Here is a 19,158-nt window from a genome sequence, read left to right as displayed (position 1 = left end):
ATGAAGTAGCAGATAATCGATCTCCCTCTGTACCCCTCATATGTTGCAGGTCTATACTCAGACCAGAGAGAGAGGAAACAGAGATCAATGTCCCCAGTTAAGTCTCTTTGTGTGAGTTTCTTTTTTTTTGTATTGCTTTTTTTTTTAAAGTGTTCAGAAGGACACTCTCATGATGCCAACTATTAAACAGCAAATACATTATTTTTAACAGTAGTTACCAAGATGCCATGTTAAACTTGGCCCCATTAGTCATCATTTTATTGTGATGAGAGGGTACGAACAATTGTCCTCTTCGAAAGGGGGAATGACAGAAAAAGTTTGAGAATTACTGAGTTAAAGTAATACTCTAACAAACTCCAACCTACCCAAGACATCAAATCTTGTATTTGATGTTATTTTTGCTTTTGCCTTTATTTGGACAGGACAGCTGAAGATAGACAGGATATGGGAAGAGAGAGTTAGGGATTGCATGTACCAAATAGTGTCAGGACTTAGAGTCAAGCCTGTGATCAGTGTGACAACAGTTAAAACAACCTACACACTCTCCTTATGCACAGCTTGGTCCACAAACTTGTAATCTGCACATGATTATTTTGTGTGGGTTCTCTATTACTGAATTGCCATAAACTTGGCAAAAAACAAATTACTATGTATGTTGTATTAAATTCAAGGGATATTCAATTCCCTTGAAATTCTTATACTGGGGCACTGGATAACTCTCCTGGAAGACCTTGTGCCACATATAGAGGCTAAGGGTATTCGCTGCAGGGATGCGCTTCCACAAAATAAAATTACGATTCCAACCCTTGCCCTTTGCTTTATGTGAAATCTTTCATCACTTCATAATACTTCCTGCCTGTCTTCAGCTTTTGAAGAAGTGCACCATTCCACTGAACGGACCCATTTTCTTCATTCTGTTTACCTTGTTTTTCCTTACCGTTTGTCCTGTATATAATGATGCATCTGCAGGACATACATAATAAAGTGGAAGTAGGCACTGTGATGTCGCCTATTTGTCTGTGCATTTCCATTTTGAAGTATTAAGTTAATTAAAATGGTTATAGCCATGTTGGTTTTTCCTGGAGATGAAGACAGTTAAAGGGCTACCAAAAGCTAAGTTACCATTTTGTACCTTTTGCACAATTTAGAATTTATTACTGTAAATATTATTTATCTTATTTTTACCTCATTTTATTTTATCTATTTTACCTTATCTTATTTTACCTCATTTTGGTTGTATTGCACCGCGGGACGGAGACAAACGAAATTTTGATTCCACTGTATGTCTGGCATATTTTGAAATTGACAATAAAGTTGACTTGACTTGACTACTTGAATTTTAAAGGTAATGCAGATGACTAATGCATTGACTGGTTTCCTACAAAGATTATAGAAAGTAACCAGTTGTGTTGTGGTGGTAGATAATTCTACCAGATGTTCATGACTATAAAAAGAAAAGTGATTCTTTGGAATGTTTATGATTTGCCTCTCACTGACACACATCTTGATATGCATTATTAACTGCACAGGAAGCCATTTGTCCGACCTTTACATTAAAAATGTATCCAAAAGGCATCACCCTACCAAACACAACCAAGGTGTCGAGTTAAGTGGCTTGAATAAGCCTAGATAATGCTTAGCTGTCACTTAGTCGACTGGCATTTACAATTGTTTACAAGGTCAGACGATTTACAATTGATCAAAAGATTTTCATTAGGAGAATTGTTAGCATAAACAAGAACACAGCTAATTCCAAAACCTCAACAAATGGCAAAAGTAGATACAAAGATCATAAATATTCTACAAATTACAAAACATCCCACAAAAAAAAACATTAAAAGTGAACGCTTTACAAAATTATTAAGGATGCAAAGTTAAAAATATAAACAAAAACTGCTGTATATCAAGACCCAAGAATGATGTATCCAGGTCATGAAGTTAGATTTAGTAATTTATGGTGACAATAATATAGTTTCTGGCCAAGGAATCAGAGTTCCAACACCAGGCACAGTCAGCTGATAGTACTGCTGGATGGATAGCTAACAATGTTTATTCCTGTTCTGCATTAACAGAACATTTCTCCACAGACAGCAAGCCTGGGAAGCTGAGGTTTAAAAGAAACCCTCAGGCAATTGGTCTGTTGGCATAATAGAAGGGCAGATAGAAATAAAGTCAACCAGACCTTTGGAGCCACTTAGGAGGAGCCTCTATCAAGAATGGACCACATGTCAACCGAAGAGGCAGAGCTGCTCCAGTGGTGACTGGCAGAAACACACTGGGAGTCAGGTTGACCAGTCAGGTGATCTGGCAAAAAGTCAAGTCGTGAAGCAGTATAGGCAGACCAGCAGAATACTGATTAAAACACCGGACGAGGATAGCAACTGCAGACCAGATGTAGTAGATGCCCAAACCCTTCTAAGGTCATTTCTAAATGCCAGGTCTCCCTGAACTAAGCTGAAATGGCTCAAAGATCAATGGATCAAGCTTCGGAGCTTCAAGCTTAGCATGCTACAGGCCTGGCAGCAGGCCCGGCAGCAGACTTGCAACCAAAGTGTATTTTATTAAGTACTGGTTGGTCACTACCAAACAGGAGAGCTGACACGAGGCAAAGAGAAAAGAGGCTGGCTGAACATGCATGTTAGAAAGCTAGATGTGTGGGAAATATGGCGATGGACAACAGGCTTGGAGGCAGGCAGTCAAATGGCAGGCCAGATGCTAACATGCTGTACAGAGGTGCAGATTAGAGGTTATTTGGCTGAAGGTTGGCTGACTGCAAGCTCACAGTGTAAGCTTGAGTCAAGAGGCCATGTGGCCATGTGCTCCTTCAGTGCAGGCATTCATCTTGATTCATATGTTAACAAATGTCCCAAGACACTTTAAAAAATAACAGGTCTAGATCATACTCTTTGTTTCATTATTTACAAAGACCCTATATTCTACCACCAAGGCAATTCAGGCAAATGGATAAGAACTTGGTATTCAATCATGTACAGTTTAAAATGAACACAATCCTTTCACAAATTTTGAATGTAGGGCAATGCAAGGCCCTACATAATATTAGAATCATGTAAAGTATGGTGTGATTGGATTTTAAAAAGCTATTTCTTTAACACAATGTGTTCTTAACTCAGGTTTCTTGTTTGCACGAGAAGACTGGGTGGCTGAGTACTTTCTCCCCTATTCAATAGAAGACTGTGTACTGCCAATCTTATTAGATTTCAATCCCTCTGAGTTGCATCAGTGGACAGAAACTTTAATTGCCAGACATAAAATTGACATTACATGAAATACTATCCTCTGAAACAAGCGATAAATAAAATGGACTCAATTTTAATGTCAAGCTCACTCTAATTGAAAGTCCCTTCAGAGTGCTGACTGTGATTTGACAACGCAAAAGAGACACAATTATGAGCAGTAATTTAACGAAGCCCATTACTGAAACTACCAGAAGGATTTTCATAACATTTGAAAATCCAAACACAACTACACCATGGGGATCCCTCTCTCTTGTGGAATCACTTCCCTGTTGAAAACTGTGGGGTTCATTGTGTTGCACTGTAGCCAATTTACTGCAGAAGGCTGTCCTAGGCTATAGTCAACTAGCTGTTCTCTATATTATCTGACATGCACAGACCAGCTCACATTCACAATATTTTTATATCAGATTTGACATAACAAAACACCATTTAAGTGCACCCTACAAGTCTGTCCCCTAAATGTTCATGACATCAGCTTAAATAGTGTCAGGCGGGTTGTAAGACTACATATATGTCTTGTAAGTATTTAAAACAGCAACATTTCCGCATGGCAGTCTGATGTGACTGCCATGCTTTGAGTCTGAAATAACTTCTGCATTTATTTTCTCTATTATTACCTTTGTCCCTTGATTTTAGAAATATGTAAAATCCCATTAGCCGAAGTGAGAAACTCATCTACCTGCAAGACATACTGTATCCTCCATCCCTGTCATCATAAGGTTCCACCAAGTCCTCACCTGCAGCCCAAAATGCCTGACTCTAATCTCATCCACTTCCTGAACCTGTTTTCATCAATCTTAGCTTTCACAGTTCAGTAGAGAGAGGAGATAAAACCAGGGATGTTTTTTGAGCTGCAGTAGGAACTCTACATTTTAAACTTGAGTGAAGGATTTTCACTCATTCCATGGCTTTCTTAATCATCTTGATATAGTAGACAGTGAAAAGGACTTATACTGCAGAAGAAAAATATAAACAGCACAAATGAAAATGTATTTCAAAATTTCTCTCTTAAGGCCAGTTGGCTATAGAAAAAGTAGTGAAGTTCGAATTGACATAAAGACACCTTTGGCGTTCATTTGGATTTGGATTTTGGCAGCCTGGCAAGTGTACACCACTCTAAGAGTTTTAACATTATTTTGCCCTGCTACCTTTAAAAATTCAGCCCATCCAAAATCAAGAGTCATTCTAATGGCATCAACTTCTAGTATCTGTTCACTAACAGTTGGAGAACTGACAATAGAGGAGTAAAAACCTGACTAAATAAAATGTTCCCCTTTGCATTATGAAAGTCTTTACTACATTTTAATGACGTCTCATTCAATAGTTTGACTAAAATCCAAGGCATATGGAGTGGAAAATTCAGGGATTCATCAAACTCAATAGGATTGATTCTGTGAAAACCTTAAATGTTGGTCGATTTCAGATACTGTATCATTCAGTTTGGGCCATAGTGGGATCGATCGGCCAATCGACTGATTGGCTGACATTGATATCTGCATACTGCAACTATGATTTATGAGAAGGAATACAGCCATATATCTGACAACAAATTCTCCAGCAAAGAAAAAAAGCTAATTTCTGCGAGCAAAGAATACGTTTTGGCATCAAATTATTTCCAGCACCTTCTTCTTGTTCTCTCACACAGTTTGTTGGGTTTTTCCTCCTCTGTGTTAAGCAAATAGATTGTGTCTAATGCCCTCATTAGTTTCTGCTGTATCTCTGAGTAGAATTGTGTGCTGGCTTTATCTTTCATTCTCGCTTCTCATTCAGTCCAACAGCTCTGTTCTCCGTCTGGGAGAGGAGGCATCTCGTATCCATGTTTCAATGAAATGAAAATAGGATGTTCAGAGCAAGAGGATGCCTTTGGATGCGGGGGAGCTGGGTTTGCTGCTGCTGCAGCCAGAGCCTGCTTTAAATACAACACAAATCACAAATCTGGAGGGCTTTGTTTGAAGTCCAGCATAACTGAAACTGAATGCCTGATGTAAATCTGAGTATCTGCATGGTTTAGATTCATTCTTTCTGATGTTCTTTTGCTAATGAAATAGCCGTTATTTGCAGGGAGTAGAGCAAAGGCAGCACTTTTTAAGTAAAATTCTTCAAAATATGTCGTGTAAAACTATAGAAATACTTAATATGCATGGAAAACAAATCTAGGATAGTTACTTTCAAGTCAGCTCAATAATAATAAAATTACAACTGAGTACTACAGATCTGCTGTCTCAGTTCTGTCACTGCCAAACTCAAGCTCTGATGGAGTAGATTTTGATATTCAGTTAAACAAGCGAGTCAGCAAAACAGGAATATTGCAAGGGAAAGTACAACATCTTAGCATAGAGTATATACTGAATACTGAAAGAGAACTGGCTCACTCCTCTGTTTTCTTAATCTGTAAACCACAGCTGTATGAAAACCAGTGAGGAGGAAATGATCTGATCTTGTACAGATACCTTCTTATTGTTCACAGGTTAAACAACAGGTTTTGTTAGCTTATCATCCAAGTCAAATCCTTAAAGCCATCACCATGTTCATATCTGTTAATGTAAGAAAACAGTCAAAACTCAGTTGCATGAAGAGACTCAAATACTATGGCCCTTTGCTCCTGCTTGTTAGAAGTGTATTTAAAGGTTGTGTTAGGGGAAACAAACTGATGGGTTGGACTGCTGCAGAGCGGTTGTTGTCTGAGTGCTTGGTGTGAAATCAAAGAGAAGTTTCTCTCTAAGCCCTGCTGCTTCAGAGAGAAGCTTAGAGAATGGTACAATAACAATGTATCTGTTGGTATTGCTCGATGGTGCTGATGCTTGTCTCAACTAGTTCTGCTCTTCTTTAATAAGTGTTGGCAGTAGAGTTAAGGGTTAATCTCTACAGCACAGCAGTTTGAATGAGTTACTGTATAAATCCTGCTTTAACTTTTCCACTATATTATCACCTCTTATTGATAATCTCTGAAGGGTATGTACAGTGCAAATGCAAGTATATGCACTGTATATGTATGCCTCTGTATGTAGAGAGGCTTCAGGACCAAAGGTTACTTCAGTCATAAACCATTACAGAAATGTCTGACACAAATAATTCTTCAATACACAAAGCCTCAGGCAGAAAACATATATTAGGGCAATGAGCACACACCATTTTTAGTTTCCACGTTAAAGGGATACTTCACCCTTTGAAACATGAATCTTTTTTGACATTGGGTCATATATGTAGTAGAAATGTGAAATACATTTTGAAGTGGGTGCCTTCTTGACCGAGAAAAGGCAGAAAGTGTCTTTTTGGCTCAAACAACAACTCAAGGAATGCACAGCAGGTCTTGTGCCTCGGCTGCTGCCTCCTGTTCCTCCATCAGCCTTAACTGCTCGTCACTATATTGCAACTCGTAGAGATAGCCACGAACAACCGATTTGAGCACAAGAACTTCAAAATCCCCTTCATCCATATCAGTTTGAAGTTGAAACACACTTTCCGCCATCGTCGGTTCCTCTCAGCTTTCTCCACAGAGCCTGTTAGCATAGCTTCCAAGCAAGATGGCGGACATTGCTTTTAGATTCTGGGAGTGAGGTCCCCACCCACTGATCTGTAATACTGTAGGTCTGTAGCTTCAGTGGGTCCGTCCCCCTATTGGCGGGTTGGAAACATGAGGAACTAGCGATGTAGTTTCAACCATCGAAAAAGTAGCCTCCGATGACGCAAAATGACAATTGTTGCGTCATCAGAGGCTCTTTTTCAGACAAGAAATACAGAGCTTTCCCGTCTCAGGGGAAAATGAGGTGGGATGCACGACCATGCAAAAATACTACCAGATTTCTAATGATACAAAGCTAAATGCAAATGGGTGAAGTATCCCTTTAAAAAGATAAAATTTTCGTTCGAATAGCCTACATAACTTTTCTCCCTATTGTTCGCCTATCCTTACCTTCACTAAAAGCATCTGGTTCTTACTGTAAGGAGATAAGAATGGAAGATGTCAGTCAAAACGTTCAGTATTTGGGCTCACAGATAGACATCAGAGCATTTTATTTCTGATAGCAACAGTTTTCAATTCAGAGGCATAAACAAGCATTTTAAGTTATTTTTTTTTTTTTTGCCTTTTAGCCTTCATTGTATAGGAGAGCTGAAGAGAGACAGGACATGTTGGGAGGAGAGAGAGGGGGATAACATGCAGCAAAGGGTCACAGTCGGATTCAAACCTATCATCACTGCAGTGAGGACTCTAGCCTCTGTAGGTGGGACCTGCAACCTAACCAGCAAGCTATCAGTGCCCCAAAACTTTGTCATTCTTAATTTATCGCACAATCAGTTGTGTGATTCATCTTAATACCCCGTTTTTTAAAATCTCACAGCAATTTCACAAGTCGATTGCAAGCTACATTATGTCCTAAAATGAAATTAAACAAGGAACCAGCATCAAGTTGACACTCTTGGAACTGCAGTTTTTGGCATCTCTTGTTGGCCTCCCTTTTAGACCCGTGGGTTTCTGTCATGGTTTTCAACACCTTTCTGTAAAGATGGTGCCTAATCAGTCCGATGAGTTTTTCTTGTCTGTCACATATGCCAATAATGTCAGTACTGTTTCCCCCTACTTGTTAAGCCTGCAAATTCTTGCTCAGTTAATTGACTAAAAATTGTGATGATGACATACTATATTGGTTAGTTTTTCAATTTTTAATCTTAAAAAGATAGAAAACTATTGTTTCTGCTTGCCTTGAACAGGCTTCCATGAAGCTAACCAATCAGAGGAAAGTTCACTTTTAGGGAGGGAGGCATTAAAGAGAGAGGAGATTTTTTGAGAGAGGCTTAGAACTAAGTGGCTGCATAGTGAATTTTAATGACCTGTGAATCATGCAAAGCTACTCTGGTTGAATCCCAGAAAAGAATTAAAAGCTGAAAATAAGCATGATAGGTCTACTTTGGAGGAGCTATCAGTTATGTTTTAATACATTGTTTCCATTAAGTGCCAGTACATGTGTGTATCAGGGGGAGACCATTGCTGATCAATAAAAGCCATTTTATTGCAACTCAAAGGTCAGTCCTTGTTGTAAAATTACTAGTTACCAAAAAAATATTGGGATAAGATATTTTGCAAAAGAACTGAGTTGGCATTTTATAACAGCAATGGTCTGTGTGCTGCTTTGCACTGCAGTGTTAACAGTGCACAGATGTTATCGAGCACCCACCCCACCGTATGGTGTTTGATTTCATGAAAAAGAAAAGTTGTTAATACACTGGCCCTAAATGAAAAAAAAACTGCCAGCAACTAAAAATGCAGTTTTTAGCATCCAAAAAAAATTCAATTTCCAAATGAGACACAGTAAAATATTTATGATATCATATTTACTAAAAGAATCAGGCTTGTGAGAATGATCATCTCCTTCTCAAACACAAGTAGGGTGTGATTAAACTGAATACATCACACTGTTGACCAGTAGACTTAACTGTAGATGTTTCCAAATATAACCTGTGGGCTTAGGTATAGCTGTGTGCAAATGAGCCATCTTTAAATTTCTGCAGTCATTAATCAGATCAGACAAAACTTGACAGATGCCCTGTGAAGGAAAGCTGCAGGCGCAAATATGCAGAATTGTTGCAGAGGTCTTTAATACATTGTCTCACCCTGATGATGTCAGACATGTGCAGTGAGGGAAGCTTAATTCCCTGAATTTGTCATATGTAAGAGTAATAACCTAAAAAGCTTTGGTTGCCAAAAGAAAGCTCATGCAAGAAATAACCACAACAGAGGAGAGCTGTTGTAAAAATTGGGATAACGCAATAAAATTGTTTTTTCTTTCTTAGAAATAAGTCACTGAGCTTTACTTTCTGCTTTTAAAAATGCACAAAAAGAGTATTACAAGTATAATGTGAGTCTATTCTCTGTTGGGGAGAAAACCCAGCAGCGCAATGTCTCCTGACAGAGTGTTCATGAAAATTAGGATGGAAAGAGAAGCCAGCTTTAACTGAATTTCTATCTGCTTTGCTATTTACAGTAGAGTGGAGCAGCTGTATTTAATACTACTGTATGTGCAGGTAAACGGATGTTGTAGACGCTGATGAGGGGCTTATAGCTAGACTTTAGCAGTCTGTAGCTCAAAAGTTTCAAAATAGTCTAAATGCAGGAGAACATCCCTGTTTCCATGGTAACAATGTTATTGTATAGATGAAAACTGTCCTTCCTTGAGGGGTGACATATTCTAGGTATGGAAAACTCTTTGTGTGCTGAGCCCTCGCTCTTCCTAATGGGGGGATTACGTGTGTTGCGACTAAATCTAAGCACAGACTCGGTGAGGTGTGCGGAGCTGGCCTACATATGGCCATTATAGTCCCAATGGAATCACAGCACTACCGGTCCACCAGTCTGCCCCACCTGCTCCAAACAAGAGCCAAGCAAACCAGGTCCTCATGCTGGCTACATTTCCTGTTGAAGAACACTGCCCAAAAAAACGTCATCTTGTTCGCATTATAGCCAATACATAAATTGTTCTAGGCATTCATGCATGTTTCACACCCACAGTGTGATCACATTTCTCCTGCTCAAAAGAAAGCGAGTATGTTCCAAACCCTTAACCTGTGTTGTACTGGACTCCAACCAACGCCACCTGCTGTGCTGTATAGCCAATGTGAATGTCTTATACATGTAAAATAACTTTGCTTGTACTTTTCCTACTGTACACTTCTTTTTATATTCCAGCATCCATGCAGCATGTCCACTCATCAGACCCCTTGCTCAGCTGACTTCTTACATCTACATGCTTTTGTAAGCTTTGATTATTTGTACATACTGTTTAATACTCATAAACATGAGTCAGCATTTTTCTCTCTTTGCCTTTGTAGTTTTCACCCTTTGGCTGATCTGTATTGGCGTTTTATTTTAAAGATCGTAGCTCAAATTAATTAATTAAGAATTGTGCTACTTTGGCTCCAGATGTGTCTTTCCCTCTGGGTCTGTTTTCAATCACCACTCTGTCTCACCTACTGTCCCACCCACAACACTATCTGGTTGGCTATACGTCAACAAGTCTAGCCAATCAACACTGAAGCTTGAGACAAGAGCTGCCTGGAGCAGGAGGAGAGCCGCCGGTTGAGCATTTATACTTAGTCTTGTGTGGAAATTTACAGTACATTAATTCAAAATTTTGACAGAAAGATTTTAATTTTTACTCTTAATGCATATCAGTTCCAAATATCGGTCTCATGAATTACTAATAATCTGTATCCATATCGGCCATGCTAACTAATATCAGTATATTGTGGTGGGCAGCTCCTTGTCATTGCTAAGGAGTCTAGGTGTGCTGTTAAGATCTTGAGGATTATTGGTTCTTCGGACTTGAATGTTTTGTCCATTGTTCTGCTATCTGTTAGAGCAGTGCTTCTCAAACTTTTCCAGTCATTCCACCCCCCTGGAATAGAAAAAAAAGACTAGGCTCACTGCTCAACATACAAAGCTGGACTCGTGCTTCTTTTCGTCCCACGTGAATGAAAAAAAGGATCTCTATGAAGCCTTTTTTTTTGCCAGTCAATGGCAGCAGTCTGTACCAAATATACTCTCCTCTGTTTTTTCTTGTCTAGGCAGTGATACAGTTAATGTGCTGTTGGTGTGTCGGTGTGCTCAATGAGGAGATTGAAAGAGAGGCTGACACACCATGGTGAGAGAACAAACAAGGAGGAGTGGCGAGGAGCCAGGTGACTCAGAACATGTGACAGGGGGTCAGTGTGGTGGGAGGTAGGGAGATGAATGACTGAGGTGTTAATCTCCGTCTCTAATGGAGGCATCCACCTCCACCGAGCGCTTTTCCTGAGGTTTGTGATTAGCTCATAAAATCAAATTTGTTGAAAAATATCATGGAAAAACATTTAAGTGACTTTTTAAACTGATGATGAAGAGTGCATAACACCAGAAGGGCTGTTGTAAGTCATCTTTAACAAGGTGAAACGCTGTATTTCAGTATTTGACACACTATATTGATGTAAGGCTGTTGTTTTTTGAAAAAACCTAAAAGGCTTCCTCTTCACACTTCACCAGCTCATTTGACCATTTTCTGCGCCTGTTGTACGTTGCCTTGGTTACAAAGTCCTTCAGTGTGGCATCATAGTACAGTACTGTTTCTCTTTAACGCATCATTTGCTTTAGAGGAGGGAGTATGCCGCAGACTGCTAAATTTAGCCCTTTTTGTTTTATTTTGGATGTTTGTTTATATCTCCAAATAGCAACATGGGATAAACCTTCATGTGCTTACCAAAGTGATCAGCACTACAATGCTATATTTTACATATTAAAGGACATGTGAAAGGGATAGTTCTGTATTTTCTGAAGTAGGGTTGTATGAAATACTTGTAAATAGAATGTATTAGCCAGTGGAGATGCCGGTCAGCTTTGCATCTTTATTAAGAAACACTAAAGTAGTGCTTAAACAAAATGGCTTGCCTAAACCAAAGTAAAAGCTAAAAAATAATAAATATAGCGTACACTTTCAATGTTGTTTTTTTTTGCCAAAATTTGCTAAATTATGAGGTACGAATGGCCCTGTCTCTAGTGTTGTATAGCCTAGATTGCCCTGTTGACCAAGCACCATCAGCCTGACTGAGTGTCAAAACTTTCTGAAACATTGCTGACTTCAGTATGGAAATGACACAAATGGAGTAAAAAAGACATAGGCCAATATCTGCTTTAATTTAGGGCATTTAGTTTTCACAGAGATCTCTACAGATAATGAAAGACAGACATATGGCCAGAAATCAGGTTTCCTGACATTGATATACGTACCAGATTTCAAAGCCAGGGAAGTACACAAAGCAAAGACACACTTGAAGACACACATAGGCCTAGTTCAATCAGTGATGGATGTGAAACTGAATAAACTTCATAGTCACTTCATTGCATTGGATTTCTGTTTTCAGTTTTTGTATCTTGTATCTGACCCTATCAAGTAATCCATAAAATAAATAAATACATTCTGGGATACATATATGGACTACTGAACAGTTTTATCTTTTGCTGTAAAACCAGCTATGTTAATCAGACTTTGCAGGGTTTTTTCTCCAATCATCCTCCAAAACAAAATCTGTTGTCCGCAGATGCTGAGTCTTCATCGTTTTATACTCTATAAATTCATCGATATAATCTTACTTGAATTTATTCTTACTCTGCGAACATAAGTAGAACTTCCTCAGACCATGCGTATACGCACAAAGGATTGACCAGCTTTCTCAGAAAATGTTAACATACACTCTTTTAACTAAATGCATGACATATTAAAAATTCATCCAGTATATATATAAATATATATATTTTTGAAAAATGTTGAAAAGACAAGCATTAAAAACGTGAATTAACTAATGCATTGACTAAATGTATTAAATAACCATGAAATGTTCGCCTTATCATCCTTTAATCTAAAATCTTAAATCTAATCTTCGACCACTCCCACCAATAGTGCCATGAAATATCACATCTGTTACTAAAACCAGCTGATTAATCTGAGAACATTTAAGAGCATGCAGGGAACATACATGATTGTGATATACGTCTAAGAAAGTGTAAAGATCCAGCCTTGCTGAAACAAATAGCAGCCGGTGACTTCAGAAGAGAGAGCATCAGACCGTCAAAACACGTTTGAAGAGTGTGACGAATGACTGATCAGCTGTTTCTGTCTGCCAATGCATGTTCTGCTGCAACTATGTCATTCACTGTAACGGCATCTAAGCCCCCAGACACACCGATCTTTTTGACCTTTTGGGGCCATCTCCTAAAAACTTCTACGTGTCTCCACCTCACCGCTCTCGTCCTGATACACCAATCGGATGTCCTTATATGGAGAGATGGGGGCGTGTTGCTTATCTGTCTACCCCCTCTACTTTTCCGCAAGTGGTTCATGATCCACACTCTCAAAACACCATTTTCAGCTTCAGCAGGAAACAGTTTCAGAGAAAAGCTCTAAAAGCCTACTGTACACTGTCTGCTTGGCATCCCACAGAGGACAGACATAGTTGACAAAGCTGTTGAACATAGTGGACTTTTCAGCAGCAACCACAAAGGGCCATATATTTCCCTTTTAGGAATTGGCAGAGACTTAAAACAGTGTTTATTTGGAATGTATATCCGACTTTAATGGGCTGCAAACACAAAAGTCTGCTTACAATTTTCACATCAGGTGATGATTTGTAAATGCCATATTCACAACAAGTTTCTTCTGCCCCCTAGTGGCCAAAGAAATCTCCTGATGCAAGCTGAATACTCTGTTTTACTGAGGCAATCAAGCTTCTAGAAGAGGCAGATAAGTCATCTTTGTTGTGCACTTCAAGCAATATTTAATCTGTTAAATCATTAGTTTTGATTTGTAAAAAACTCATTTGTAATATTCAATGAACTTCAAGTGACAAAGCAAGCTCAGCAAGGATGATTCATTTGAGTTGTTTTGAGGGCAAAAGCACATCCTTTTGCTCCCTTTGGTGACTCAGACTGCTTTAACATTTCAGATTTAATTGCATACATTCTGTTTCAGAGTTGCCTGCCTTATTAACAAGCCCTTTTCCCCCCGTCCTCCGCCTCTTCCTGTTTGCTAGAAGCGCTGGCAAAACACTGCACTGTTGCACCTTTCAAACTGCAAACTGGCAGAGCTGACAAACAGATTTTGAAGCCTGTTCGCCATGCAATGTACTTCCACAACAAGGTGTTTAAAAAAGCACAGTTGTCAATAGCTGCAGGCCAATGGCTCAGCATCATTAAGTCCTGATTTAAGGGTCAACTCATGGCTCATCTGTACGGGTGTCACCACGGTGACAAACTACCAGAGCATGAAGGAGCAGCATTGATTGTAGTCATGCAAATTGCGGTTTACTTCAGGCTCATTTTAATAGAAATAGATTTCCAATGTCCTTCACCTGCATCAGAGATGAGTAAAACATGTAGAAGAGTAATATTTAATGGACATTGAATTAAATCACAGGACTGACATATGAAACATGACACAGAGACTGGAAGCTGTCACTGTTGTGTTTTTCTCAGGAAAACAGCCTAATGCTCTGAAACAGTAGCTTTAGTGTTCATTGCATGGATTTCGGTTTAGTCTCTGGAAATTTCAACACATTTCATCAGTTTTATGTTGCATAGAGCAGAACCATGCTGCAGACTTGAGCTGATGCATAAGATGTCACCTGAGAAATTGCCTTGCCCACTTATGGAAAATGTCACATTTTTCTCCAGGACACAGTCAGCAAACACCAGAGGAAATAATAACACCTTTCATCACCTAACCCCGCCTTTACCGCTTCAACCCCTTTTACCTCCTTTACTGTTGTGAATGGGAAAATGACAGAGCAGGAAACTGGGGTGATGTTCTAAGTAGTGATGAATCAAAATACTGCAGCTGGATCAAAATACTTGTGTAAAGCCAAAACATGCCTTTGCAGAAAATAACCCGCTCGCAAATGAAAATGTCTACAGTGGCAGCATGAATCAATGTTGAGGTGAAATATTAATCTTCCATTTAAAATTCTCCTTCAAATTCTCTATTTGTGGGTGCTAGGCAGGGTGGCTCTTTGAAGCTGCATGGTGCCAAAAGTTACACTTTCACAAAAGATGAGGTTTAAGGGCCGTTTTTTTGTGGTCTTCTTCTGTCTTAATGATTGTTTACTGGAGACAGTGATGACATTTTAAATGCTTATTTTTTCCAGTTGACATAAATTTCTATTCATGAGCACAAGTATAGTACAAGGAGTGCAACCTGTCATCAAAAACACACTGTCGCATGCTCCCTCTGATGCAACCCACAATAACTAATGACAAAAGTCAGCTTTTGTCACTGGATTCCTGCCACACACAGAAACCATTCAGGAGAGAATATTTTGGATGGGACCCTAACTAATCTACAGCTGGCTCTCCTGAAGAGGATGCCACCTTTTGACTATATACTATACCTCCTTGCAATAGTGCAAGGGAAACACAAGTTTTTAGAAGACAAAGAACAAAGAAGATGAAATCATGACAGGAATAATGAATTATGTTTGAAAAGTCCAGAAGGCTTGAAGTGATCATAAAGTATTCGACAGTCAAAAGTTAAGCAAACCTGGAAAATTAGCTCAAGTCAGTGGTTCTCTAAGTGTTGGTTGGGACTGAGGACTACAAATCTGTCATGAAACAAACCAGTTTCAATCCAAAACATTGGTGAGTTGTATTGTGGGTAATGAAGAAACAAGACACTGACAAGCACAATTATGTCACTGGCTTCTGGATCAATGTTATCCCAGTTCTATGGTAAATCATTCGAGCAGCTTCTCAGATCAAATCAAAGGACTTCAAAGGCTATTCTAGTTTCTCTAGACTCATCAAAAAAAGTTTGTTTAGTAGAATTTACACTCTTTGGCCCTTTTGAAAAGCCTTTAACATGAATGGTCTTAATTACATTTTATGTGCCTTTTTTTTCTAAACTGGTGCAAAAAGGTAGTTATTAATATACTGACTATTGCACGTTTGCCACTCATGGGAAGTTACCATAATGATGGTGACTGACATCTGGGATTGACATCATTGGCTTTTTCTCAATTGGCAGACCAGGACCAGGGCTTAGAACCCACCTCTTTCTGACTATCCACCAATTTAAAAAAAATAATAATCAAATTTAACACAAGTTTCCTGTTTTACAATGATCACAGGACGTCAGACCATTCAAAAGAATGTAATTAAGGTCGATGGAAAAAAAACAGACTGCTTAAGAATGATCTGAATGAGGATTTGATGTTGAGGCAAACATTTACTGACACACGGTGATGAATAAGTAACTCTAGGGGAGAAAGGATTGTTGTGCCTGGATGAGCTTCTATAACAAGGATGTTGACAATCAGCCAGTAATGTATGCATACACTGCGTTCATTTTTAATGCATCCATCATCTCTGTCACAAACGTGAGCAACGTCTCTTTAATATTCAGATTAGCAGCTTAATGTCAGCTGCTGCAAGCCACGGCTGCTTAACGGGTGCTACAGGTACCACTGCAGGATTTATTCACTCCTGTATCTGAACCGTTTTACTCTCACTCACTTCTCACAGCAGGGTATTGATCCACACACAGGTACACAAAATAACCCATGTTACTGCAGTTATTCCCTGACTTCGTGGCATCTCATAATCTTGCCTGGCTATGTCATGTGAGGACACTGCTGGCCTGTGTTTGATGGGTGACCAGCAGCAGCAGCAGCAGTACAACTGAAGAGGCATCAATGAAGCCTACATTTTCAGAAGTAACGAGGGTAGCATTTACATATATAGAAGTAAATGTCTTTATGACTAATTTGATTTGTTTACAATATTTTTTTTACTCAGGAAAAAATGATATGCAAAGCTCATTGGCTTTCATGACAACACAGAATACATCTGCAGGCTGTTCGGAATGTTTTGTTTTTTTAATTAGCAATAATTATGATATTTAATTTTCTGCAATGTTTGGTGATTTGTTGGATTTGGAAAAAAATGTGACAAAAATCAAAATAAGATCTTCCTCACAAGTGGGTTATGTAAAGTCAATACAACAGCCAGCCTCTGCAGTGGCTGTGTATCCACACGCTTTTGATTCTCTTCTTCAAAGCGAGAGACTACACTCACAGTCCACACACCACAGTTCTCATAAAAAGAGCCAGTCCAATCTTATTACTTTAGATCCAACCATTTTACACTGGAGGGATGTTTTTCCTGACTAGAGTCATTAAACTCATTTATATTGTATAATACAGGTCCCTTTCCTATAGGCCTTCTATTCTTATTATCTCACATCGGCGACAATATAATAAAATACCACACAGGGAGCGCCTCTAGCAATAATGCAACCCAATAATGACGGGAGCAGTGCCTGCCCCCCAGTGACACTTCCTGTGCTTCAGTTTCAAAATGTGTACTTGGCAAAATGACCCTGCACTTCCCAGGTTGACACATAAACTTTAGACAAACAAATGCAAAGATGGACAAACAAGGATTTTCTATCTGTTAAACATTGTTGCATCCACACATTCACACTCTTGTCTTGGTAACTGAAAGGTATGTCGGATATTGAATAATCTCTGCAGCTCCCTATGATGTCTTTGCTGCAGTACATACTAATTTATGCTCTAGTATTACTGCTCAGTGTGTGTTTTGCTCTTGTAGACTTGTAGAAGTATTCAGTACATGGCTAACAGCACACAAGAATCTTGTTTTGTCATGTAGCTCGCACAGAGGAGCATTAGTGGCTCCAGACTTTCTAAGGTCCCATAAAATTTGTAATGAGCAAAAATAAAGCCACATGGGAGGAAGATACATAGGATACTTACACAAAGCAATATGTACTGTACTGAACAAAGAGGACCATAGGACTCGTAAAAGCAGAAAGCAATAAAGACTATGTATTGGAATGCTTAGGTGATTCAGTTTTAGAAAAGGAATATATCTTAATGAGCTGATTTCCAGAAATTGATCCCAGTGCTATTTGTACAAGATACCCTACTTCACTGTCTTCCGAGTTATTGATTTACATTAATTCACAGCACTGTTGCCCTGATTATTTCACCAGTTTGTACATATGCAGTCTAATTTTCAAAGACATCCTTGCATTTCTACACTTCTCTTGTAGCTTGCAGCTCACACAGAATTGAGAGCAAATGGAGCACGAAGTTGAAGCGGCTCTCCCAGGAGATCTAATTGTGTACAAATGAGAAGTGTATTTGGTCCGCAGCGCTTTCCTGTTGCTTCTGCTTCCGCAGGCCCACCTGGGGTCCACCACAGGTCTAGGACCTCCTCTGGGACCGATCATTACGAACAGCTCACTGTGACTCGGTACGCATTCCACATCTTAAAGGACCTTCAGGATGTGACATGTGGATGAGCAGCTTCAACCTACTGTACAAATGATCCAATGGGGGATTTTATTCCCTGTGCACATCTGAGCGTGCAGCTCAGCTAGATTACCGGGCTGCCAAAGGTACAGACTTGAATCTATATTTAAGTACTATCTTAATAATAATGAATGTCAAAAGGTGGACTGAAACTTGATTATTCTGACTCTTATTAAATACTTGAACTAAATGTCAGAGTGTCTGCTCTCTCACGTTCCTCTGAGGCAGGGAGCATGCAAGAGTTCAGAGGGATTAGTGTCAAAGTCTCACACTCTTACAGTAAAAAAGCCCATCACTGCATGGTGGTTCAGGAGGTAGCCCTGCTAAATTTCAACATTTGCAGAATAGAAAACACCTATTACACCTCATTCCTAAAAAGCAAATGAGTCCTTCATTTCTACAAAGGTCATCAGTGCATGTGTTTTGAACAACAAAGAATTATATAATTTTCCTATATTTGATGACGGACACCTACAAAATGATGAACATGTAAGGCAAAGTGATTATGAACTATCTCAGTAACACTCATAATTATTTGTCTTGTTTTTGTTCATGAGGTTTTGTTAAATCATTCATTGTAGATTCATGATAGCATGCGGTTCCCCTGCTTTAAGCCATATTTAACCCTGGCTTCTTCTCACAAGAGAAAGAAAACCACAGCAGATAATGTCAGAGAGCATTACTGACCTCTGACATGGAAGTGTCTGTATGGTTTTTCACATTAAAGTTAGCCTGTGGTAGATCAACAGAAGTCACTAAGCCTGTGAAGACTCATTTCTGCTGTAAGTCCAGGAATATGCAGCTGCAAGATTCTGTTACTCTCGGAATTCGGAATCAGGAGGACTGAAGTTTCTTTTCATTCATAATTCACACCAATACTATGTGCTGCAACTGTAAAGTCAATTTCCCCATATAAAGTAAAAAACACTGTTTTATTTTATTATCTCATTTTTCTTTTTTTGGATTACTTTAGATTTGCTTGGGGATACATTTCGTTGGAAATAAAGGTTATTCAAAAAGGTGTATAGTGTTTTGTTAAAATCGTTAGATG

At 39.0% G+C, this 19,158-nt stretch overlaps 1 protein-coding gene across 1 annotated transcript in view; it reads right to left on the bottom strand.

The window, feature by feature from the left end:
* LOC132977722 (caM kinase-like vesicle-associated protein) overlaps window positions 1-19,158 on the bottom strand; it is a 39,398-nt gene that overhangs the window by 19,720 nt on the left and 520 nt on the right. The gene's annotated exons all lie outside the window — the stretch shown is intronic.

Source organism: Labrus mixtus, chromosome 7 (assembly GCF_963584025.1).
Source record: "Labrus mixtus chromosome 7, fLabMix1.1, whole genome shotgun sequence".
NCBI lineage: Eukaryota > Metazoa > Chordata > Actinopteri > Labriformes > Labridae > Labrus > Labrus mixtus.
This window is presented reverse-complemented; position numbering and strand designations above follow the sequence as displayed.